This window comes from Tachypleus tridentatus, chromosome 8 (assembly GCF_004210375.1).
Source record: "Tachypleus tridentatus isolate NWPU-2018 chromosome 8, ASM421037v1, whole genome shotgun sequence".
Taxonomy (NCBI): domain Eukaryota; kingdom Metazoa; phylum Arthropoda; class Merostomata; order Xiphosura; family Limulidae; genus Tachypleus; species Tachypleus tridentatus.
Genome location: NC_134832.1, coordinates 55,205,061 through 55,232,753, shown reverse-complemented (window position 1 = coordinate 55,232,753; position 27,693 = coordinate 55,205,061). Strand labels below are relative to the sequence as shown.

Here is a 27,693-nt window from a genome sequence, read left to right as displayed (position 1 = left end):
GCTGAAAGGGCGAGCATATTTGGTGCGATTGGGGTTCGAACTCGCGACCCTCGGATTACGAGTCGAACGCCTTAACCCACCTGGCCATGACGGGCCACCGTCGTGTTGAGGAGCACATGTGTATCGTTTCTCGTAAACATAATTTGTATTGTAACGGACAGACATAATTGAGTAGCTAATGAAAAAAAAAAGTTAATTGTCTTACATATTCGCTTGATTTCTAGTGTTTTGTAAACATGCTTTCGAAAGAAAACTCAGTAACGAAAAATTTTTGATCGATTATTAGATAATGCTTTCAAGAACAGTATGCTCTTTGTTATTAAAATTGCATTCACACAGCTATTTAAGATAATAATGCTTAGATCATCAGCTCACTAGAGGGCATTGTTATAATTGTTTGTTTTTAGAGTTTCACACAAAGCTACTCGAGGGCTATCTGTGCTAGCCGTCCCTAATTTAGCAGTGTAAGACTAGAGGGAAAGCAGCTAGTCATCACCACCCACCGCCAAATGTTGGGCTACTCCTTTACAAACGAATAGTGGGATTGACCCTTACGTAATAACGCCCCCACGGCTGAAAGGGCGAGCATGTTTGGCGCGACGGGGATGCAAACCCGCGACTCTCAGATTACGAGTCGCACGCCTTAATACGCTTGGCCATGTCGGGCCTGTTATAATTATTTTGCGACCCAGAAACACTGCAAAGAATATATCATATTAAATGATATGTTCGTGAAGCACATAGCCAATGTAAATAGAGATGTAACAGCGTAATATGAAAATTAAAAAACACTTCATTCGATACCAACCTGCTATTTTTTTCTGGGATCTTCATTATTCGTTGTTGTTACGTTTCGTATGCAATCACCCAATCGTGATATATTTTATAATGAACTCAGTGCATTTAATAAGCCTTCTCTTTAATAGCAGTTCTAAAATATATAGAGGGAAAGAAATTACTGTTCCATGTTCTAGAAATAAAAATTAACGAAGCCTCTAAATGTTTTCATCAATTAAAAAACAAAACCAAAACCAAAAAAACACAATCCACCAAAATTTGAAAATGAGTAACACAGTGATCTACGATAATACTATAGCCCCAAACCTTTCATTTTTACAACGAACCAATTAACTTGTAAGTGCTGTTCCTTATATTTGGGCTTAAATCCTGCTTCGACAGACGGAACCTTGTTCGAAATCATTTAAATAATGACTCGCTGTTTTTTTTAATTTCGAGCAAAGCTACACGAGGGCTATCTGCGCTAGCAGTCCCGAGATTAGCAGTGTAAGACTAGAGGGAAGGCAGCTAGTTATCACCACCCACCGCCAACTCTTAGGCTACTCTTTTACCAACGAAAAGTGGGATTGATCGCTATACATTATAAAGCTCCTATGGCTGATGAAAGAACGAGCATGTCTGGTGTGAAGGAGATTCGAACCCGCGACCCTCAGATTACGAGTCGAGTTCCTTAACCACCTGGCCATGCCGGAACTCGACGTTATCTAAACTAATTAATAATCATACGTTAAACCAGAGCTCAGTGAAACGTTAGCGAATTAATAATCTCTACAGCAAATGGAAAAGTTTACTCCAGTAAGTAAGAAACGTAAAAGGTCACCAATCACTAATGTAAAAGGTCACTGATGTGCATCAATGGAGAGGAAATTCATTTCCATCGTTCGTCTTCACTGATGTTGGCTGGAGCTAAGTTATCAACTACAATTACAAACTTTGTTAACCTTAAGGTGACCTAAGAGGGTCAAAACTTTGTTCTCTACTTTATTTTAATGAATCTGTTGATTTTCATACCAGACGTCTTGAGATACAATATCTGAAACTGATGCTAGAATACTGTATCGGGAAAGTTATAGCAAGAGTAGTCTGTTATTATTTAATTTCTCGGGAGGGTTATAACAAGAGTAGCCCGTTATTATTTAATTTCTCGGGAGGGTTATAGCAAGAGTAGCCTGTTATTATTTAATTTCTCGGGAGGGTTACAGCAAAAGTAGCCTGTTATTATTTAATTTCTCGGGAGGGTTATAACAAGAGTAGCCTGTTATTATTTAATTTCTCGGGAGGGTTATAGCTAAAGTAGCCCGTTATTATTTAATTTCTCGGGAGGGTTATAGCAAGAGTAGCCTGTTATTATTTAATTTCTCGGGAGGGTTATAGCTAGAGTAGCCTGTTATTATTTAATTTCTTGGGAGGGTTATAGCTAGAGTAGCCTGTTATTATTTAATTTCTCGGGAGGGTTATAGCAAGAGTAGCCTGTTATTATTTAATTTCTTGGGAGGGTTATAGCTAGAGTAGCCTGTTATTATTTAATTTCTCGGGAGGGTTATAGCAAGAGTAGCCTGTTATTATTTAATTTCTCGGGAGGGTTATAGCAAGAGTATCCTGTTATTATTTAATTTCTCGGAGGGTTATAGCAAGAGTAGCCCGTTATTATTTAATTTCTCAGGAGGGTTATAGCAAGAGTAGCCTGTTATTATTTAATTTCTCGGGAGGGTTATAGCTAGAGTAGCCTGTTATTATTTAATTTCTCGGGAGGGTTATAGCTAGAGTAGCCTGTTATTATTTAATTTCTCGGTAGGGTTACAGCAAGAGTAGCCTGTTATTATTTAATTTCTCGGGAGGGTTATAGCAAGAGTAGCCTGTTATTATTTAATTTCTCGGGAGGGTTATAGCTAGAGTAGCCTGTTATTATTTAATTTCTCGGAAGGGTTATAGCAAAAGTAGCCTGTTATTATTTAATTTCTCGGGAGGGTTATAGCTAGAGTAGCCTGTTATTATTTAATTTCTCGGGAGGGTTACAGCAAGAGTAGCCCGTTATTATTTAATTTCTTGGGAGGGTTATAGCAAGAGTAGCCTGTTATTATTTAATTTCTCGGGAGGGTTACAGCAAAAGTAGCCTGTTATTATTTAATTTCTCTGGAGGGTTATAGCTAGAGTAGCCTGTTATTATTTAATTTCTCTGGAGGGTTATAGCTAGAGTAGCCTGTTATTATTTAATTTCTCGGGAGGGTTATAACAAGAGTAGCCTGTTATTATTTAATTTCTCGGGAGGGTTATAGCTAGAGTAGCCCGTTATTATTTAATTTCTCGGGAGGGTTATAGCAAGAGTAGCCTGTTATTATTTAATTTCTCGGGAGGGTTATAGCTAGAGTAGCCTGTTATTATTTAATTTCTTGGGAGGGTTATAGCTAGAGTAGCCTGTTATTATTTAATTTCTCGGGAGGGTTATAGCAAGAGTAGCCTGTTATTATTTAATTTCTTGGGAGGGTTATAGCTAGAGTAGCCTGTTATTATTTAATTTCTCGGGAGGGTTATAGCAAGAGTAGCCTGTTATTATTTAATTTCTCGGGAGGGTTATAGCAAGAGTAGCCTGTTATTATTTAATTTCTCGGGAGGGTTATAGCTAGAGTAGCCTGTTATTATTTAATTTCTTGGGAGGGTTATAGCAAGAGTAGCCTGTTATTATTTAATTTCTCGGGAGGGTTATAGCAAGAGTATCCTGTTATTATTTAATTTCTCGGGAGGGTTATAGCAAGAGTAGCCCGTTATTATTTAATTTCTCGGGAGGGTTATAGCAAGAGTAGCCTGTTATTATTTAATTTCTCGGGAGGGTTATAGCTAGAGTAGCCTGTTATTATTTAATTTCTCGGGAGGGTTATAGCTAGAGTAGCCTGTTATTATTTAATTTCTCGGGAGGGTTACAGCAAGAGTAGCCTGTTATTATTTAATTTCTCGGGAGGGTTATAGCAAGAGTAGCCTGTTATTATTTAATTTCTCGGGAGGGTTATAGCTAGAGTAGCCTGTTATTATTTAATTTCTCGGAAGGGTTATAGCTAGAGTAGCCTGTTATTATTTAATTTCTTGGGAGGGTTATAACAAGAGTAGCCTGTTATTATTTAATTTCTCGGGAGGGTTATAGCTAGAGTAGCCCGTTATTATTTAATTTCTCGGGAGGGTTATAGCAAGAGTAGCCTGTTATTATTTAATTTCTCGGGAGGGTTATAGCTAGAGTAGCCTGTTATTATTTAATTTCTTGGGAGGGTTATAGCTAGAGTAGCCTGTTATTATTTAATTTCTCGGGAGGGTTATAGCAAGAGTAGCCTGTTATTATTTAATTTCTTGGGAGGGTTATAGCTAGAGTAGCCTGTTATTATTTAATTTCTCGGGAGGGTTATAGCAAGAGTAGCCTGTTATTATTTAATTTCTCGGGAGGGTTATAGCAAGAGTAGCCTGTTATTATTTAATTTCTCGGAGGGTTATAGCTAGAGTAGCCTGTTATTATTTAATTTCTTGGGAGGGTTATAGCAAGAGTAGCCTGTTATTATTTAATTTCTCGGGAGGGTTATAGCAAGAGTATCCTGTTATTATTTAATTTCTCGGGAGGGTTATAGCAAGAGTAGCCTGTTATTATTTAATTTCTCGGGAGGGTTATAGCAAGAGTAGCCTGTTATTATTTAATTTCTCGGGAGGGTTATAGCTAGAGTAGCCTGTTATTATTTAATTTCTCGGGAGGGTTATAGCTAGAGTAGCCTGTTATTATTTAATTTCTCGGAGGGGTTACAGCAAGAGTAGCCTGTTATTATTTAATTTCTCGGGAGGGTTATAGCAAGAGTAGCCTGTTATTATTTAATTTCTCGGGAGGGTTATAGCAAGAGTAGCCTGTTATTATTTAATTTCTCGGGAGGGTTATAGCTAGAGTAGCCTGTTATTATTTAATTTCTTGGGAGGGTTATAGCAAGAGTAGCCTGTTATTATTTAATTTCTCGGGAGGGTTATAGCAAGAGTATCCTGTTATTATTTAATTTCTCGGGAGGGTTATAGCAAGAGTAGCCCGTTATTATTTAATTTCTCGGGAGGGTTATAGCAAGAGTAGCCTGTTATTATTTAATTTCTCGGGAGGGTTATAGCTAGAGTAGCCTGTTATTATTTAATTTCTCGGGAGGGTTATAGCTAGAGTAGCCTGTTATTATTTAATTTCTCGGGAGGGTTACAGCAAGAGTAGCCTGTTATTATTTAATTTCTCGGGAGGGTTATAGCAAGAGTAGCCTGTTATTATTTAATTTCTCGGGAGGGTTATAGCTAGAGTAGCCTGTTATTATTTAATTTCTCGGAAGGGTTACAGCAAAAGTAGCCTGTTATTATTTAATTTCTCGGGAGGGTTATAGCTAGAGTAGCCTGTTATTATTTAATTTCTCGGGAGGGTTACAGCAAGAGTAGCCCGTTATTATTTAATTTCTTGGGAGGGTTATAGCAAGAGTAGCCTGTTATTATTTAATTTCTCGGGAGGGTTACAGCAAAAGTAGCCTGTTATTATTTAATTTCTCGGGAGGGTTATAGCTAGAGTAGCCTGTTATTATTTAATTTCTCTGGAGGGTTATAGCTAGAGTAGCCTGTTATTATTTAATTTCTCGGGAGGGTTACAGCAAGAGTAGCCTGTTATTATTTAATTTCTAGGGAGGGTTATAGCAAGAGTAGCCTGTTATTATTTAATTTCTCGGGAGGGTTATAGCTAGAGTAGCCTGTTATTATTTAATTTCTCGGGAGGGTTACAGCAAGAGTAGCCTGTTATTATTTAATTTCTAGGGAGGGTTATAGGAAGAGTAGCCTGTTATTATTTAATGTACGCTAAAATGACACCAAACAAAATCTGGATGAATTTCGAAGGCTCTAGATATAGAATTTAGTTAATATTTGTATTTATAGATGTCTCTCATTATTATTACTATTATTATTATTATTATATTTTGCTCCGTGTTGTATTTAATCTTTTTAATCAGTTGTCCCTGAAAGTGGCTAAAAATATGATTTAAATTTAAAAGACTTTTATTGAAGTTTTTTAAGTGTGGCGAATAACGTGATTTAAAATCTAACAATTCTTTTCATTTGTGTTTAATTATGGATAATAATGAGATGTAAAATCAAACGATTTTTCATTAAAGTTTAAGTGTGGCTAATGTGGTGTGGGTTTTTTTTTATAACAAAGCCACATTGGGCCATCTGCTGAGCCCACTGAGGAGAATCGAATCCCTAATTGTAGCGCTGTAAATTCGTAGACTTACCACTGCACTAGCGGGGGATAAGTGTGGCTAATCACGTGATTTAAAATTAAACAATTTTTTCGTTAATTTTAAGTATTTTTGGTTTTGTTTGTTAAAGAAGTTAAAAAGAGTTGTTAAAGAAGATAACGGTTTAGTTAGATATATATATATATTCTTGTAACCATATTGGGTTGATAAACTGCTCTTTTAAAGTTCCTTCTTCCTCTAACATAATTCCACACTTCTTCATAAGAGCTTTTTGCCTTCTTCTCCGAATATTAGGTTTATTAATAAAGTTAATGTACGTCCACTATCCTTTCGTTTTGTATACATTTATTTTATGCAAAATATTTCAAATATTTGGCAGATGCTGACTGAATTCTGCCTACGGATAAAGTTTCTCCCCAGTGGCTCAGCGGTATGTCTGCGGACTTACAACGCTGAAAACCAGGTTTCGATACCCGTTGTGTGCAGAGCACAGATAGCCCATTGTGTAGCTTTGTGCTTAATTCAAAACAACAGCAACATGTAAAGTTTTGGGAAGATTTTTCGTTTTTTTTGTTTGTTTTTGAATTTCGCGCAAAGCTACTCGAGAGCCATCTGTTCTAGCCGTCCCTAATTTAGCAGTGTATGACTAGAGGGAAGGCAGCTAGTCATCACCACCCACCGCCAACTCTTGGGCTCCTCTTTTATCAAAGAATAGTGGAATTCACCGTTACATTATAACCTCTACGGCTGAAAGGGCAAGCGTGTTTGGTGTTACGGTAATTCGAACCCGCCACCCTTGAAATACGAGTCGAGCGCCTTAACCACCTGGCCATGCCGGGGCCTAGATTTTTCGTTCTGAAAACATTCTAACTCCTCATGTATACTCTTTCAAGCTTTTGTTTTCTTTGTGTTTTTATGTATATGAACACAAGCTCTGATAATACAAGTGGCGACTTATCTTGTTTCACAATAAGTCAAATTGTTCAATGAACCACAAAGTTTAGCCTTTTTCGTACCAACTGAGGTAGAGGGCTAGAATGTTTCCTCAGGTATAAAACCAGTAATGTCTGAAAAATGCAATTTCTTTTAAAGATATGATATATATGGTAAATTAAAGTAGCATTAGTTCATGAACAATTTTATGTTCACACGTCTTCTAAGGTTATGAATACAGAGTAAACACGTTTCTAAACTCTTGCTAAACAACTGAAACAAATTGACACTTATACCGTTACGTAACTGCTGTTTTCTCTTTAAGATGACCCCAGTGGCTCAGCGGTATGTCTGCGGACTTACAATGCTAAAAACCGGGTTTCGATTACAGTACAGATAGCCCATTGAGTAGCTTTGTACTGAATTCAAAACAACAACTCTTCAAGATACGAACCCACAAGGAGAGAAATTAGCAACTAAATCTTTTATAGCAAACTGATTATGAATTTTCTAAAGCTCTGGTTGATGGTATTTGCTAACCAGCTGTTCCAAGGTTAAAAAACACATTAACTACTACGGAAACACCACAAGTCATGCATGACACTTCCGCATCCAAAACGGTAAGCTATTTTTACCCCATTTTTTTTCAATGACTTGGTATGTTTCCAACTTAGTGATATTTCTCCGACACCATCTTACGTAAAAAAATGGAGAAAGTTCCAGATATTGCGATGGCAGGGTTCGTTTCATTCGCGTAGTTCTTTCTGGCATGTTTTCCTCTTTGTCAGTGACCTCTTGAGTGGTGATCGATATAAGTCGAAGTATACGTTATCCATATTATCACAAAAAGTGCACTTTACACACTTAATTCTCTGTTTATTATTAATATGGATTATCTGTTTAATTTTAGATACCCAAGGAAATATAAACAAAACCTACCTACGCTAGCAGTCCCTAATTTTGAACTGACGAACTATAGAGAAAATAGAAATAAGCCATCTCTTAACTCACACTTGGTTCGTTGATGGATATGTTTTGAGTTTCACAGCGGTCCGCTATGGCCAGATAGTTAGGGCCCTCGATTCGTATTCTGAAGGTTGTGGGTTCGATTCCTTGTCACATCAAACACGCTCTCCCTTTCAGCCGTGGAGGCGTTATAACGTGACAGTCAATCCGTTGGTGAAAGAATAGTCCAAGAATTGGCGGTGGGTGGTGACGACTAGCTGTCTTCCCTCAAGTCTTACACTGCTAAATTAGGGATGGTTGGCGCAGATAGCTCTCGTGTAACTCTGCGAAACTTAAAAAAAAAAAAAAAATTGGCAGTTACAATTATCACTCAAACGAAGTACGAATTATTATATTTGTTTTTAGTGGTAACGGGACCCGAACACTGAACCTACAGAATCCATTTCCACACAGTAATTATTAGACCATTATGGTTCTCAAAATACTAATTGCATTGTTTTAACTTAAACGCCCTTTAATGTATTCCGTATACGTATATATATATTTTCATCGTTAAAAGTATGGGTTATCCAACTTCCACGCCAAGAAAAAAAGATACGAGTTACTTAACAAAATAACTTCATATTTATGCAAATTTTTAGAAAAAAAAATGAATTTTTCTATAAATTATTTTCAAAAAACTGAGAGTGTGTATGATTGGAAATTCATCAAATTTTCGTGTTTTATTTCTTGGATAAATGATATTTTTTTCAGTTATGCATATTCGAAATTTTCACCTGATGTACGCGAAATTAAAATTTTTTACTACTTCTGGGCAAGAAACATTTTCTTATCTATTAAACCATGTTCATATTGTTGTTTTCACGACATAATTGTCTGGTTCATTTGAGTATATAAATCCAAGAGTTTTAAGTGGAACATAAATGTTTTTTTTTTTTTTTTTAGAATTTCCCACTCGAGGGCTATCTGTGCTAGCCGTCCCTAATTTAGCAGCGTAAGACTAGAGGGAAAGCAGCTAGTCATCACCACCCACCGCCAACTCTTGGGCTACTCGTTTACCAACGAATAGTGGGATTGACCGTCACATTATAACGCCCCCACGGCTGAAAGGGCGAGCATGTTTGGCGCGACGGGGATGCAAACCCGCGACTCTCAGATTACGAGTCGCACGCCTTAACACGCTTGGCCATGCCGGGCCAGGAACGTAAATACACTGAATCTCTTACGATACTTGCAAACTAACAACAAAAGAATAACAAGTAATTTAACTTGTTTTATGAGATGCTCTAATAGTAAAGTTTCTTAGTTTCTCTTATATCAGGAATGTCCCTGAAAGGTAAAAATATTTAAATGACATTTATCGACCTGGATAGCTGTATTTGATCCTTTTTATATCGTCTTTCCTTCCTCAGTGGGTTTACGGTAATTTTACAGATTTACCATTCTAACATCCGCGATTCGATTTCTTCTAGTGAACAGAACGCCTACTGTGTAGCTTAAACAACAAAAAAGGACAACTTTGTTTGTCAGTAAAACCTTAAGCAAACAAAGTGAAACATTAAAATCAAATGAGACACTTTATGGACCGCTTTAATATTCCGTGTTGCAGTCAATATATAAATAAACACATGTATATATTTTCCACTTGACCTATGCAGGATCCGACAAATAACCAAAATTATTATGTGAAACACCCGAAAACGCTGATTCGTAGCTAATCCAAACTTAGATCTACCGAACAGAGAATTTCGTTTTGTTTATTTACTGTTAAGCGCGAAGCTACACAACGGGCTCTCCGTACTGTGCCCATCACAGATACCTAACCCTTATGAATAACGTTATAAGCCTACAGACTTACTGCTGAGCTACTGTGAGGCTGACCAGAGGTATGGAAACAAGTGAAAAGCACTCGCTATCTACGAAGCTATTTTTAATCGACAAGCAGAATCAACCGTATTAAACGGCCATAACTTGGGTCTAGCACTCAGCCCAAAATTCAAACCAAAAGGCTTAACCTATTAAGAGTTTCTGACTAAATATAAGCTAATTAGATATATTAGAACTAAAATAATTATAAAATAATGCGTGTATTAATGAAGTCTGTTATTAATCCCTTCCAGTGACACAGCGGTAACTCTGTGGTCTGATAACGTTGGTAACCAGTGGTAGGAACAACACAGATAATCCATTGTGTAAATTTGTCTTTAACTACAAATAATGACTGACTTTAGATAAGCAATGTTATAAACTGAAACTGAACCCCATGATGATTAGACTGTATTACATTGTCAGTTTGGAACACGCATTGTTAAGAATATATTTAGACTCAATTCTAATAATAAATATATCACGTGTTTCAGCCAATTTAGATGATTTATAATAGTCTGAAATTCGTGCGAAACTAACAGTAAAAAAATAATATTCAAATGTTTAATAATAGTCTTAGAAAATATGAAAATTACAAGCAATAAGGCTTGATGAAACGGACTAGGGCCGAATATAGAAGATGGCACTGCTGCTGGGAAGATGATCCACTATATATGTGTGTGAGAGTTAACATCCATCATTCCTAGCTGGCTGGTTGGGTTACTATATTTTAGTGAGTAACTGAAAACTATCATAGAGTATACATGGGCTGTCTTGTTTTAAGAGTTCTACCCAAGAAGGTGGGTGAATAAAAAAAAATGACTTTTAAAAAGGGAACATTTCCATTTTCTTTTATGGACTTTTGAAGTTCCATTAACCACAGTTAATAGAATCTTTTACCACGATTATTATGTACAGTAACTGGAAACAATCTGTCTGTCTGTGAAGATTTCTTTGTTTTGTTTTTCCCGAAAGGAGGAATGAAAAAAGACTTTAGGGAGACGTAAGTTTTTAAATTTTTTAAACACTCTTTTGGTCTGCAACTCGAAGACACGAGTACTTGATCACTTAAGTGAGTCAATTATCAGCTTTTACCAAACAGGGTATACAATTAGCATCTAATGATGCCATTAGAGATTTAATAACAAAAGAAATGAGAAAGGGGAACATTGTATAACATTCTCCTTTGTACAAGTTTAGCTTTCTTAATGAGTACCTTCAGCCAACGAGGTTAATGTATGACTAAAATTGACGCTTAGACTGTTTGTCATGCGTGGTTTGTGAGTTTAGCTAGGTATCCTCTAGCTCGGTGGTAACTTTGAAAGCTTATAATGAAAACAATCGGAGTTTAGATCCTGCAGTGACCAGAGAACTGATTGTCATTAGCTTTGGACGTAAGAACAAAATCAATGAACAAAAATATAGCTAAACAAGGTGATGAATAAAATTTGTCAGTAGAGAAAACTGAGCGATCGTTGATTGCACCGATAGAATAATTTGGCTGTTAAAATCGTATTTCAAGACGTTCGTGCTATTGTTTCTGAGACATATACCCGGTAACGGTCAATTGGAAACTCTCTTAACCTGGAGATGACCTAAGAAAGTCGAAATATTATTCTGGAATTTATTTTAATTACAGTTTTACTACCCATACCGACCGTCATGAGAATACATTTTTACTCCAAGTGGGTGTCTCGTTATCATGAATTTGGCTGTTAAACAGGTGGAAACCGAGAGATATCCAGATGTTTAAAGAACATTCAAAGCAAACAAAAGAGCAATACGCTGACCATCGCATTGTTGGAAACGTTTCGGAAAATCAGTTTTACTTCTGTTGTTGTTCTGTAGCAAATAAGATTTCGCGAGGAGAAAACTGTCTCAAGAAAGATTGGAAGAACCGACAATGTCTCTAGAAATATAGGAAGAACAAACATTATCTCTAGAAAGATAGAAAGAACCAACACTGTCTCTAGACAGACAGGAAGAACCAACACTGTCTCTAGAAAGATAGGAAGAACCGACAATATCTCTAGAAAGATAGGAAGAACCGACAATATCTCTAGAAAGATAGGAAGAACCGACAATATCTCTAGAAAGATAGAAAGAACCAACATTATTTTTAGAAAGATAGGAAGAACCAACACTGTCTCTAGAAAGATAAGAAGAACCAACACTGTCTCTAGAAAGACAAGAAGAACCAACATTGTCTCTAGAAAGATAAGAAGAACCAACATTATCTCTAGAAAGATAGGAAGAACCGACAATATCTCTAGAAAGATAGGAAGAACCGACAATATCTCTAGAAAGATAGAAAGAACCAACATTATTTTTAGAAAGATAGGAAGAACCAACACTGTCTCTAGAAAGATGGAAAGAACCACACTGTCTCTAGAAAGATAGGAAGAACCAACATTGTCTCTAGAAAGACGGGAAGAACCAACACTGTCTCTAGAAAGATAGAAAGAATCAACACTGTCTCTAGAAAGGTAGGAAGAACCAACACTGTCTCTAGAAAGATAGGAAGAACCAACATTGTCTCTAGAAAGACGGGAAGAACCAACATTGTCTTTAGAAAGACAGGAAGAACCAACATTGTCTATAGAAAAACGGGAAGAATCAACACTGTCTCTAGAAAGACAAGAAGAACCAACATTGTCTCTAGAAAGATAAGAAGAACCAACACTGTATCTAGAAAGACGGGAAGAACCAACACTGTCTCTAGAAAGACAAGAAGAACCAACATTGTCTCTAGAAAGATAAGAAGAACCAACACTGTCTCTAGAAAGATAAGAAGAACCAACACTGTATCTAGAAAGACGGGAAGAACCAACACTGTCTCTAGAAAAATAGGAAGAACCAACACTGTTTGTAGAAAGATAAGAAGAACCAACACTGTATCTAGAAAGATGGGAAGAACCAACACTGTCTCTAGAAAAATAGGAAGAACCAACACTGTTTCTAGAAAGATAGGAAGAATCAACGTTGTCTCTAGAAAGATAGGAAGAACCAACATTTTCTCTAGAAATACGGGAAGAACCAACACTGTCTCTAGAAAGATAGGAAGAACCAACACTGTCTCTAGAAAGATAGGAAGAATTAACATTGTCTCTAAAAAGGTAGGAAGAACCAACACTGTCTCTAGAAAGATAGGAAGAACCAACACTGTCTCTAGAAAGACAGGAAGAACCAACATCTCAAAGAACAAAATTTAGCTAGATGCCACAAATTTGAGAAATAATTTGAAGTCAATTACAATATTATATAAAATGTGCAACTACATTAAAAATTATTTTAAAAATTATCTTAATGAAAAGTCCACACAGTTTTAACACCCCGTAAAGTCAACTCGAGGTTACTGACCAGTTTTCATGCCAGACAATAACGTGAACCTGCCGAAAACGCTCGACTTTTGTCTCAATTTGTCTAATTTCAGTCCTTTTGTTAAATTAGTCTTTTTAGTCTCTGTGTTTGTCCTCATTAGCTTTTTACTTGTTACACACGCGAATGTGATTTTTTAAGAGACAATACTTTGAATACATAGTCGAAGTCTTCTTGTAGTATAACAAGTAATCAAAAAAGTTATATTAAATAGAACCTTATGAAAATTGGTTAACGAAGTTTTAGAATTTTGTAGGTGAAGCTTCCAGAAAGTCGAGAACCTTCAAGACGTCGTTCATCGTACTTACACGCCCCTTGGTGGGGCAGCAGTAAAACTTCGGATTTCAACGTTAGAATCGAAGGTTCGATTCCCGTTGGTTAGCAGAGGAGGTATTATAAGAAATCAAACACACAACATCATTTATTTTTCTTGTGGCTAAAAACCCGTTTCAGCAAAAATACAAGACATTGATTGCCTCCCCGCTGGTACAGCGGGAAGTCTAGGGATTTACAACGCTAAAATCAAGGGTTCGATTCCCCTCGGTGGGCTCAGCAGATAGCCTGATGTTGCTTTGCTATAAAAAATATAAAAAATACAAGATATATATATACATGAAATAAAAAACAGAAACATTGAGATTACACTATGTGATAAAATTTTACTTTTACTTGTTCCTGGACAGAAAGTGTTATTTCCCAATTGCTTATGTTTAAAGTAAATGGAAAAGACCTATTTTTCTCTTCAAACTTTGCTTTTTTGACCTGGGAGCGTATAATGAAAACATGATGGGAGACTATATTTGGGGGCTGATACGTGAAAGTGATTTACATTACAGTCCCAAATCTCGAAAAACTACTCACTTCTAAACATTTTTGTGTAACTTTAGTATAAATACATGTAAATCTTGATTCATATGTTGTTTTATTCAGACCTTATGTAAATGAAAATGTGCAAATTTGTCCATTTTTACACAGAAAATAGGTTAATTTCTAAATTTCATTATCCAGGTCACAAAAGCAAAGTTTGAAGGCAATAACGCCCATTTTCTGTACTTTTACAACATAAGCAATTAAGAAATAACACATACAATTCAGGAACAAAATATGTGTTACATAATGTTATGTAGTTGTGTTACATAATGTCATGTATTTGTGTTATATAGTGTTATGTATTTGTGCTACACAGTGTTATGTACTTGTGTTAAATAGTGTTGTGTACTTGTGTTACATAGTGTTGTGTATTTGTGTTACATAGTGTTATGCACTTGTGTTACATAGTGTTGTGTATTTGTGTTACATAGTGTTGTGTACTTGTGTTACATAGTGTTGTGTATTTGTGTTACATAGTGTTGTGTACTTGTGTTACATAGTGTTGTGTATTTGTGTTACATAGTGTTGTGTACTTGTGTTACATAGTGTAACCAAATCTGTATTTGAATTCGATGAAAACTTAAATCACTTCTCGTTCATGTTTATAATTTTCTTTGCGGCCCTGATTAGTTTGTTTGTTAACTTAAAATACAGCCATCAGTGGTCCAGAGGTAAGACTGAAGACGGAGAAACAAACAAATAATCCATGGCATTTAACAACAAAAAATTCAGAACTTTTTGCTCACTTTTTTCGTTTTTTTTCGGCAAATTACAATTCAGCTGTGAAATTCCTAAGAACGCTGTATTACAGTGAAGTGAAATGGATGCTTTATCACATTAAATGTTTGATGTCTGTGCTTTCTCATAGCAAAGCTACATCGGGCTATCTGCTGAGCTCACCGAGGAGAATCAAACCCCTGATTTTATCGTTGTAAATCTGTAGACATGCCGCTGTACTAACGGGGAGCATGTTTGATAACTTCGTTTTGCTACAAAGATTCACTGGTCTCCATTACATTTTTGAACTAAAAAATGAACAATGCCAAAAATAAAATAAAAAATCACGATTCACACGTTGAGCTGTGCGTGCCAATAGTATTGACTATATAATCTAAAAAAAAAAAAAAAGGACTATTCCAAGAATTGACAGTAGGGACAGTCTGTTTGGTTTTGAATTTCGCGCACTTGGGCTATCTGCGCTAGCCGTCCCTAATTTCGCAATGTAAGACTAGAGGGAAAGCAGCTAGTCATCACCATCCAGCACCAATTCTTGGGCTATTCTTTTACCAACGAATAGTGGGAGGGACCGTTACATTATAACACCCCCCGGATTATCACTTCAAAATTAGGGCTAGCTAGTGCCAACAGCTAGGCCTGGTATGGCCAGGTGAGTTAAGACGTTCGACTCATAATCTGAGAGTCGCGAGTTCGGATCTCCGTCCCACAAAACATGCTCGCCCTTTCAGCTGTGAGGGCGTTATAATGTTACGGTCAATCCCACTATCCGTTAGTAAAAGAGTAGCCCAAGAGTTGGCGGTGGGTGATGATGACTAGCTGCCTTCCCTCTATTCTTACACTGCTAAATTGGGGACCGCTAGCGCAGATAACCCTCGAGTAGCTTTGCGCGAAATTACAAAAACAAACCAATATTTCTTTTGTGACGAGCCCCCCGCTAGTACAGCGGTAAGTCTATGGATTTACAACGCTAAAATCAGGGGTTCCATTCCCCTCGGTGGGCATAGCAGATAGCCCAATGCGACTTTGCTATAAGAAATACACATACACACCTTTTGTAACGATAAATTTAACAAACAAACAAAGTGCAAGGCCTCATCTATTCGGTGTCAGTATAAGTATTTGTATATATTTGTGTTTACCATACATGGATTACGGACAGTTACCAGATTAACTATGTTGAATTTTATGGAATGGAATATTTAAAGCATTCGCCAGATAAGTTATCAGTTTTTGAGTAAATTAAAACTTTTTACACTTCGAGAAGTGTGTTCTCGAGGAATTTTGGATTCATTTGTTAATTACCTTGAGGTTAAATTGATTATACATTTCTTTCAACATTATAGATTGAGAGACATAAGAATATGTGTGTTTTCGTCTAGCAAAGCCACATTGGGCTATCTTCTGCGCCCACCGACTAGAATCGAACCTCTGGTTTTAGCGTTGTAACTCCATGAACTTACCGTTGTACCAGCGGGGGACCAAGAATAGTGTGTGTGTGTTTATAGTCTAGCAAAGCCACATTGGGCTATCTTCTGAGCCTACCGACTGGAATCGAACCCCTGATTTTAGCGCTGTAACTCCAAAAACTTACCCCTATACCAGAAGGGGACCGACACACGTGCGAGAGAATCGTTGAAAAATAGAAACGTCATCTTTGTTTGTTTCTGCTCTTCGATATCACAAGTGAACATCACAAAATTAGTTCAATACTAAAGTGTAAGACAGCTGCGCTGAGTGATGTGTATCATAAAATATATGCTTTTATCGTCTTCATGAGGTTATTTATTTTGTAATATTACATATCTGATCAGTTTCATTCTTTATAACATCCACGATTTTCTATTACACTTAAATTTTACTTGGTGGAATGTTTCGAGGTAAAGAAAAAAAAATGTTCACCGTAAGTGTGTATGTTTAAGGGCAACGACAACAAAAAATACTTGCTGGTTCTTGGTAGTTTGATGTTTCTGTATGTTTAACAGATAGCCTCTTGGCAACAAAATTAATATTGAATGTGTGTATATATATAAGGGTCGCGGGTTCGAATCCCGGTCGCACCAAACATGTTCGCCATTTCAACCGTGGGGGCGTTATAAGTGACGGTCAATTCCACTATTCGTTGGTAAAAGAGTAGCCCAAGAGTTGGCGGTAGGTGGTGATGACTAGCTGCTTTCCCTCTAGACTTATACTGGTAAATTAGGGACGGCTAGCGCAGATAGCTCTCGAGTAGCTTTGCTTGAAAATTAAAAAAAACAAGAAACAAACCTTTCGTTAGACTAAGGTTTATTAGTGGAATTGGTACAAAAATATGTTCTAACTAAAGTCAGAAAGAGGGAAAAACACACACTACATTATGGGTTTGTTATTTTGTCATTTTGCTCAGCAATGAACAGCAGATATTTTATTGTTTGTTGCTCTAAGTCTTAAGAAATGATAAATAAATTTTTACAGTCTTTCCATTGAGAGTCCTTCAGTATAATAAGTTACTTTTAAATCTACCTCTTAGTTAGGCAAAACGTTGAATAATGAATGAAGGTTACTAGAAGTAAAACATTATCAGAATGTCGTCTAAGATAAACTAGGTGGAGTTATTTCTTCTCTTAGAAATCTTTTGTTGACTTTTGTCCCTCGATGGGACAGTGTCGTGTTTACGAACTCACTTGTGCGTTTTTTAACAGGCACTGGCATGACCAGGTGGTTAAGGCTCTCGACTCGTAATCTGAGGATCGCGGGTTCAAATCTCCGTAACACCAAACATGCTTACCCTTTCAGCCGTGGGGCCGTTATAATGTGATGGTCAATCCCACTATTCGTCGGTAAAGAGTGGCCTAAAGTCAGCGGTTGGTAGTGATGACTAGCTGCCTTCCATCCAGTCTTACATCGCTAGATTATGGACAGCTAGCGCTGAAAACACTCGTGTATATTTGCGCGAAATTCCAAAAAACAACAACAACAAAGAACCAAACGGTAGATATAAAAAGACAGTCTATTATGACTTTGCTTTAAAGTCAAACATGCACTCATATGGACTTCTACAGAGTGACTTAACAACTGAACGAGTTCGTATGAAATTTATTCCAAATTATCAGACAGAAATCTCCACTCATGAATATTGTTAACAGCAAAACGAAATTCTGACAAATCGAACTCCTTTGACGGTTTTCTGTTTTAGTTCCTAGACTTATTTGTTTATTCTTGTCATTCGTTTAATTACTTCACTGATCTTAAACCTATTACTAACCAAGTCACCATAGTTTGTGTGTTTGATTGGTAAATCGACACAATTTGTGTATTCAAAAGCCAATAACAACGAAGTTTCGTAGCCCGAGAAATTCTTAAAATGAATGAACATTGTCATGGCAAACAATACCTCATTCAACCCGTTATATTAAGTTTTGAAAGATTCCTACCTGGAGGGCTCTCCTTTAACTTCTGTTACAACATTATTTCTCAGAAACACTGAAAGTGTTTATTTAACGAAGGCTTTGTTCAAAGTATCTTGACGTCATGTTATTTTCTTAAATATTTTAAAGTTTAGTTTGTTTTGTTTTGAATTTCGCGCAAAGCTACACGAGGGCTATCCGCGCTAGCCGTCCCTAATTTAGCAGTGTACGACTTGAGGGAAGGCAGCTAGTCACCACCACCCTCCACAAACTCTTGGGCTACTCTTTTACCAACGAATAGTGGGATTGATCGTAACATTATTACGCCCACACGCCTTAACAAGCTAGCCATGCTGGGCCTTAAAGTTTGGAGTCAGGTTATTGAAGTATATTTCATTTTCAAGATTCGTGTTATTCTTTCACATCTCAAACGAGCTTCCCCTCCCCAGTGGCACAACGGTATGTCTCCGGATGTACGACGCTAAAAACTGGGTTTCGATACCCTTGGTGGGCAGAGCACAGAGAGCCCATTGTATAACTTTGTGATTAATTTAAAACAGCACATTTCAAACGAAACATTTAAGCGTCGTAATTACACTTTGTTTTTCTCAACGACTTACAGTGACAACGCCCACATTTTCATAACACCCAAAATAACCAGTTATAAGAAAATTGCACTGCTAAGCTGTGCGCTGTATTAGTTTATCTGTTTCATTGGATGAGTTTTAAATTTCTGAATACTGACTATTGTTGATTTGCTTCTTTGATTTTCAGTTGTCATAGTGACAGTGGATAGGCCCGGCATGGCCAAGCGCGTTAAGGCGTGCGACTCGTAATCTGAGGGTCGCGGGTTCGCATCCCCGTCGCGCCAAACATGCTCGCCATTTCAGCCGTGTGGGCGTTATAATGTGACGGTCAATCGCACAATTCGTTGGTTAAAGAGTAGCCCAAGAGTTGGTGGTAGGTGGTGATGACCAGCTGCCTTTCCTCTTGTCTTGCTCTCCTAATTCAGGGACGACTAAATTAGCGCAGGTAACCCTCGTGTAGCTTTGCGCGAAATTCAAACAAACAAACACTTTCAAAAATATGGAAGTCGTAGATTTAGAAACTATATGATACGTAGTTATTCTTACGGAAGAAATTATGCTAGAATTTCCTAAATTAATGACAATAAAAATAGATAGATCTCCGTACTTAGAAATAATTCTTATGAATACCATAATTTCTTTTGTTTTGAAAGAGAAAATTGCTTCCAAGTTTCTCATTTACTTTTATTTCAGTAATGTGTAAGCTTCTAGTGACAGCGAAAGAGAGAGTTCTAATTGTCATTTATAATTAACGAATGCTACGTTGGTTAAAGGAAGCGATATATGTTTGTTTGAAATTGAATTATTCTTATTTTAAAGACAAACGAAATTTAGTAATCAGTTTTTATGTAGAGAAGTTGTATAACTTTCGATTTCAATTTTGTATTAGAATTTTTTCTACAATTCTTCATTATACAATTAATTTGCTAGATTTAAATACATTACTTTAAGAAAATAACTAAAAGTTAAAAAATAATAAGTGAACGTAGTAAAAGCAAAATTTACATAACTGATGCAAATTAATATAATGTGTTTGTTCCTTAAATTTAAAACTTACCGTTTAACCCTAACAAAGATAATTACGGTTTAAATTTTCGATCGGTTAAACTTTCTGAAGGTAATTAGTTTACATATAAAATAAATTTATTTATATTTGAAATAAAAAGAAAAACTTGTTTAGAATTGAAATTTAAAACTCGACACAATTTTATGGTTTTTTTTAAACTCTTACAGAGAAAATAATAATTGAAACTGTAGATTAATGAAAGAAACACGATTTTAAACTATCGTCTTTTCTACGTATGTATAAATCAGTTTCTATCACATCATAACTAGGCCTTTTATGCAGTATTTCGGAAGAAATAAACATCTTCGAGCACATGAAATTCCTATAAGACCAATGGACAAAACAAAACATTTACTGCATCGAGAAAGTACACATTTGATCTACTCGAAATCGAAAATCTCTCGCACTTCTACAGAGTCAACAAAATCAAACCAAATCGTTTAGCTTCATGACATATTTGCTTTCTGGGTTAAAGGAGAGTTATGAGAAACGAAAGAATTAGTTCATTTTTCAACAACCACTTGCTAAGAAAATACTCAAAATTGTCATTATAAAACAGTATTGAAACACCTGCTTAGCAGAATGAATGTTTCATATCTATCTGGAAACTTGTAATCTATGCCACAATGAAGGGTGTAACGGTTTAGCATAAATTTTCATCGAAATTCAATAAAACATAAACTTGTTAAAATACCTTCTGTTTAGCATACGAATCTGAAAACATAAATTCAACACTAAATAATCTTTGGATATTACAGTCGTACGACTGAGCCTTGTTCAATAAAAACAGAGATGCAGGACTACTGTCACGATGCACCGTCGACAGAGATGACAGGACTGTATACGACGATGTTTACTGTGACGATGCTGTGAACTTCAAACATAGTATTAAGATAAGAATTCGTCGTCAAAGATTTTATCAAAAAGGTAAAACAATTTGTTTTCTAAAATTATTCAAAATATAGTGTTTTATAAATGTGTTGGAACATCAACACTAAACTATTGGGTGGAAAAAATAAATGTTTTAATAATCTGATTTTATTCGTACTAACTAAAACTTCTGATTACATGTTGTTTAATGGAAATATTGTTGTTGCTGAGACAAATAATAAGGTTTAGAGAGATCCCAGACAAGACAGAATTTATCGAGTACAAGTGCCATTTATAATTACACAAACCTGCGTTGGCTGATGGACATATTGTTGTTGCTGGGACAAATAATACGGAAATATTGTTGTTGCTGAGACAAATAATACGGAAATATTGTTGTTGCTGAGACAAATAATACGGTTTAGAGAGATCCCAGTCAAGACCGAATTTATCTGGTTCAAGTGTAATTTAGAATTACACAAACCTGCGTTGGTTAATGGACATATTGTTGTTGCTGGGACAAATAATACGGAAATGTTGTTGTTGAGAAAAATAATAAGGTTTAGAGAGTTCCCAGTCAAGACAGAATATATCTGGTTCAAATGCAATTTATAATTACACAAAGCTGCGTTGATTAATGGACATATTGTTGTTGCTGGGACAAATAATACTGAAATATTGTTGTTGCTGAGACAAATAATAAGGTTTAGAGAGATCCCAGACAAGACAGAATTTATCGAGTAGAAGTGTCATTTATAATTACACAAACCTGTGTTGGTTGATGGACATATTGTTGTTTCTGAGACAAATAATACGGAAATATTGTTGTTGCTGAGACAAATAATAAGGTTTAGAGAGATCCCAGACAAGACAGAATTTATCGAGTACAAGTGCCATTTATAATTACACAAATCTGCGTTGGTTGATGGACATATTGTTGTTTCTGAGACAAATGATACGGAAATATTGTTGTTGCTGAGACAAATAATAAAGTTTAGAGAGATCCCAGACAAGACAGAGTTTATCGAGTACAAGTGCCATTTATAATTACACAAAGCTGCGTTGGCTGATGGACATATTGTTGTTGCTGGGACAAATAATACGGAAATATTGTTGTTGCTGAGACAAATAATAAGGTTTAGAGAGTTCCCAGTCAAGACAGAATATATCTGGTTCAAATGCAATTTATAATTACACAAAGCTGCGTTGATTAATGGACATATTGTTGTTGCTGGGACAAATAATACTGAAATATTGTTGTTGCTGAGACAAATAATAAGGTTTAGAGAGATCCCAGACAAGACAGAATTTATCGAGTAGAAGTGTCATTTATAATTACACAAACCTGTGTTGGTTGATGGACATATTGTTGTTTCTGAGACAAATAATACGGAAATATTGTTGTTGCTGAGACAAATAATAAGGTTTAGAGAGATCCCAGACAAGACAGAATTTATCGAGTACAAGTGCCATTTATAATTACACAAAGCTGCGTTGGTTGATGGACATATTGTTGTTTCTGAGACAAATAATACGGAAATATTGTTGTTGCTGAGACAAATAATAAAGTTTAGAGAGATCCCAGACAAGACAGAGTTTATCGAGTACAAGTGCCATTTATAATTACACAAAGCTGCGTTGGCTGATGGACATATTGTTGTTGCTGGGACAAATAATACGGAAATATTGTTGTTGCTGAGACAAATAATACGGAAATATTGTTGTTGCTGAGACAAATAATAAGGTTTAGAGAGATTCCAGTCAAGACAGAATATATCTGGTTCAAATGCAATTTATAATTACACAAAGCTGCGTTGGTTAATGGACATATTGTTGTTGCTGAGACAAATAATACGGAAATATTGTTGTTGCAAGACTTAATAACGTGTGCAATTAATTGAGATAAGCAAAACTTCTATTTATTTTGATGAAGAAAGTAAATATTGTGTTATTTAAAATGTTTTTGCATTGAGTTCTGTGATTATAAATTTTGTATTGCTAGAAAAATGGTTCAAAGCTTTTGAAGCCTTGATATGTATTTATCATTGGACTATAAAGGCACTTAGGGTAACTATTTTCTTAAAACCTGAAACTAGTAATATTTGTTTAAGCATGTTAAACATGCTCATTAAGGTTTTTTGTAGATGCTGTTATAGACTCTTGTTTGGTGAGCTTATGAATCGTAGATTTTTAACCACATACAACCTAGACCGTGTTTTTCAAAGGAAAAACTTATGGATAATGGATATTTAACCATACAAAAGCGAGTTTCTCTTTATATTTTTAAGGAAAACCTTATGAATTGTGGATTTTTAACCACATAAAACTTGGTGTGTTTTTTTCTTTTTAGGGAAAGATTAAAAAGAAATCTGAGAATAATTATCTAATTTTAGCTTTCGTGAACTAAACGGCTATTGGAAAAACTTGTGACGTAAGTCTAGAACGAACGATATTTAAAACTTTTACAAGCTTAAAACATGAGATATGGATGTCATAATTAAACAACATACCTACATTCCCAACAAAGACAAAGATATAATTGGTAAAAATGTTAGTTCAATATTTCATTTTTAATCTGAATAAACTTTCATTTTTCTTACCCTTACTAGATACGAGTTAATCCAATAGACTGAACATATAACTTTCCGTCCCCGTGTCAAGGCAGATTTTTTTCGAAATACGAAATAAATCGTATTCTCGTGGATTGAGAGTGAACTTTAACTCTCTGATAGCCAGATATTTTTCACACCAATAAATTTTTACTGTAAAAGTTCACTTGTCGTCAGTGGCGGCTGTAGGCCTATCCAGATGAAATACGCAGCTTAGAGATCGCATTATTCTATATATCTGTAACCTATGAGTAAACGGTGTGTCATGTCTTCTATTCTAACATTATATATCACGTAAATTGCGGTTCGAGGAAGCACGTGACTTTTTCCTATACTCTGAATTGGCCAGTGCAACATCAACTCATCAGGAAATATGCCACAATGCAGTGTGTCTAGTATTTTTCTGTGTCGCAGAAATCGTGTTGTAGGATATTAACAGTTGAAATTCATCTTTAAATAACCTCATGAATTCATTATCTTTTTTGTGGTGTTTTGTGCTTACAAAACCTTACAGACTGGCATCTATTAACGACCATTTTCTTTTTCGCAGTTCATACAAAAGGGTTTGTTTGTTTGTTTTGAATTTCGCACAAAGCTACTCCAGGGCTATCTGTGCTAGCCGTCCCTAATTTAACAGTGTAAGACTAGAGGGAAAGCAGTTAATCATCACCACCCACCGCCAACTCTTGGGCTACTCGGCTACTCTTTTACCAACGAATATTGGGATTGACCGTCACTTTATTAACGCCCCACGGCTGAAAGGCCGAGCATGTTTGCTGCAACCGGGATTCGAACCTGCGAACCTCGGATTAGAGTCGAACGCCTGAACACACTAGGCCATGCCGGGCCCATACAAAAGGTACCGAATTAAAAGTTTAATTTATTTATATCTCAGACTGTTTAGGGGGCCCGGCAGAATTATATTATTTAAACCAAATTAAGGTGTGACACCGTATAAAGGCACCAACATGGCCCAGTGTGTTCAATCGTTCAACTAGTAATCCGAGGGTTGCGGGTTGAATCCGGTCGCGCTAAATATGCTCGGCCTTTCAGCCGTGTGTGCGTTATAATGTTACGGCCAATCCCACTATTCGTCGGTAAAAGAGTGGCCTAGGAGTTAGCGGTTGGTAGTGATGACTAGCTGCCTTCCATCCAGTCTTACATCGCTAAATTATGGACAGCTAGCGCTGATAACACTCGTGTATATTTGCGCGAAATTCCAAAAACAACAACAACAAAGAACCAAACGGTAGATATAAAAGACAGTCAATTATGACTTTGCTTTAAAGTCAAACATACACACTTATGAACTTCTACAGAGTGACTTAACAACTGAACGAGTTCGTATGAAATTTATTCCAAATTATCAGGCAGAAATCTCCACTCATGAATATTGTTAACAGCAAAACGAAATTCTGACAAATCGAACTCCTTTGACGGTTTTCTGTTTTAGTTCCTAGACTTATTTGTTTATTCTTGTCATTCGTTTAATTACTTCACTGATCTTAAACCTATTACTAACCAAGTCACCATAGTTTGTGTGTTTGATTGGTAAATCGACACAATTTGTGTATTCAAAAGCCAATAACAACGAAGTTTCGTAGCCTGAGAAATTTTAAAATGAATGAACATTGTCATGGCAAACAATACCTCATTCAACCCGTTATATTAAGTTTTGAAAGATTCCTACCTGGAGGGCTCTCCTTTAACTTCTGTTACAACATTATTTCTCAGAAACACTGAAAGTGTTTATTTAACGAAGGCTTTGTTCAAAATATCTTGACGTCATGTTATTTTCTTAAATATTTTAAAGTTTGGTTCGTTTTAATTTTGAATTTCGCGCAAAGCTACACGAGGGCTATCTGCGCTAGCCGTCCCTAATTCAGCAGTGTACGACTTGAGGGAAGGCAGCTAGTCATCACCACCCTCCATAAACTCTTGGGCTACTCTTTTACCAACGAATAGTGGGATTGATCGTAACATTATTACGCCCACACGCCTTAACAAGCTGGCCATGCTGGGCCTTAAAGTTTGGAGTCAGGTTATTGAAGTATATTTCATTTTCAAGATTCGTGTTATTCTTTCACATCTCAAACAACCCCCCCCCCAGTGGCACAACGGTATGTCTTCGGATGTACGACGCAAAAAACTGGGTTTCGATACCCTTGGTGGGCAGAGCACAGAGAGCCCAATGTATAACTATGTGATTAATTTAAAACAGCACATTTCAAACGAAACATTTAAGCGTCGTAATTACACTTTGTTTTTCTCAACGACTTACAGTGACAACGCCCACATTTTCATAACACCCAAAATAACCAGTTATAAGAAAATTGCACTGCGAAGCTGTGCGCTGTTTTAGTTTCTCTGTTTCATTGGATGAGTTTTAAATTTCTGAATACTGACTATTGTTGATTTGCTTCTTTGATTTTCAGTTGTCATAGTGACTGTGGATAGGCCCGGCATGGCCAAGCGCGTTAAGGCGTGCGACTCGTAATCTGAGGGTCGCGGGTTCGCATCCCCGTCGCGCCAAACATGCTCGCCATTTCAGCCGTGTGGGCGTTATAATGTGACGGTCAATCGCACTATTCGTTGGTTAAAGAGTAGCCCAAGAGTTGGTGGTAGGTGGTGATGACTAGCTGCCTTTCCTCTTGTCTTGCTCTCCTAATTCAGGGACGACTAAATTAGCGCATGTAACCCTCGTGTATCTTTGCGCGAAATTCAAACAAACAAACACTTTCAAAAATATGGAAGTCGTAGATTTAGAAACTATATGATACGTAGTTATTCTTACGGAAGAAATTATGCTAGAATTTCTAAATTAATGACAATAAAACAGATAGATCTCCGTACTTAGAAATAATTCTTATGATTACCATAATTTCTTTTGTTTTGAAAGAGAAAATTGCTTCCAAGTTTCTCATTTACTTTTATTTCAGTAATGTGTAAGCTTCTAGTGACAGCGAAAGAGAGAGTTCTAATTGTCATTTATAATTAACGAATGCTACGTTGGTTAAAGGAAGCGATATATGTTTGTTTGAAATTGAATTATTCTTATTTTAAAGACAAACGAAATTTAGTAATCAGTTTTATGTAGAGAAGTTGTATAACTTTCGATTTCAATTTTGTATTAGAATTTTTTCTACAATTCTTCATTATACAATTAATTTGCTAGATTTAAATACATTACTTTAAGAAAATAATTAAAAGTTAAAAAATAATAAGTGAACGTAGTAAAAGCAAAATTTACATAACTGATGCAAATTAATATAATGTGTTTGTTCCTTAAATTTAAAACTTACCGTTTAACCCTAACAAAGATAATTACGGTTTAAATTTTCGATCGGTTAAACTTTCTGAATGTAATTAGTTTACATATAAAATAAATTTATTTATATTTGAAATACAAAGAAAAACTTGTTTAGAATTGAAATTTAAAACTCGACACAATTTTATGTTTTTTTTTAACTCTTACAGAGAAAATAATAATTGAAACTGTAGATTAATGAAAGAAACACTATTTTGAACTATCGTCTTTTCTACGTATGTATAAATCAGTTTCTATCACATCATAACTAGGCCTTTTATGCAGCATTTCGGAAGAAATAAACATCTTCGAGCACATGAAATTCCTATAAAACAAAATGGACAAAACAAGACATTGACTGCCTCGAGAAAGTACACGTTTGATCTACTCGAAATCGAAAATCTCTCGCACTTCTACAGAGTCAACAAAATCAAACCAAATCGTTTAGCTTCATGACATATTTGCTTTCTGGGTTAAAGGAGAGTTATGAGAAACGAAAGAATTAGTTCATTTTTCAACAACCACTTGCTAAGAAAATACTCAAAATTGTCATTATAAAACAATATTGAAACACCTGCTTAGCAGAATGAATGTTTCATATCTATCTGGAAACTTGTAATTTACGCCACAATGAAGTGTGTAACGGTTTAGCATAAATTTTCATCGAAATTCAATAAAACATAAACTTGTTAAAATACCTTCTGTTTTAGCATACGAATCTGAAAACATAGATTCAACACTAAATAATCTTTGGATATTACAGTCGTACGACTGAGCCTTGTTCAATAGAAACAGAGATGCAGGACTACTGTCATGATGCACCGTCGACAGAGAGGACAGAACTGTATACGACGATGTTTACTGTGACGAAGCTGTGAACTTCAAACATCGTATTAAGATAAGAATTCGTCGTCAAACATTTTATCAAATAGGTAAAACAATTTGTTTTCTAAAATTATTCAAAATATAGTGTTTTATAAATGTGTTGGAACATCCACACTAAACTGTTGGGTGGAAAAAATAAATGTTTTAAAAATCTGATTTTATTCGTACTAACCAAAACTCTGATTACATGTTGT

At 35.9% G+C, this 27,693-nt stretch overlaps 1 long non-coding RNA gene across 1 annotated transcript in view; it reads left to right on the top strand.

Annotated features, from left to right (window-relative positions):
- Positions 1 to 27,454, top strand: part of LOC143224156 (uncharacterized) — a 29,806-nt gene extending 2,352 nt beyond the window's left edge. The window contains exons 2-3 of the long non-coding RNA XR_013013237.1: positions 20,587 to 20,755; positions 27,378 to 27,454. This is a non-coding gene — a long non-coding RNA (uncharacterized LOC143224156). The remainder of the gene's footprint in view (positions 1 to 20,586; positions 20,756 to 27,377) is intronic.
- Positions 27,455 to 27,693: the final 239 nt, after the last annotated feature.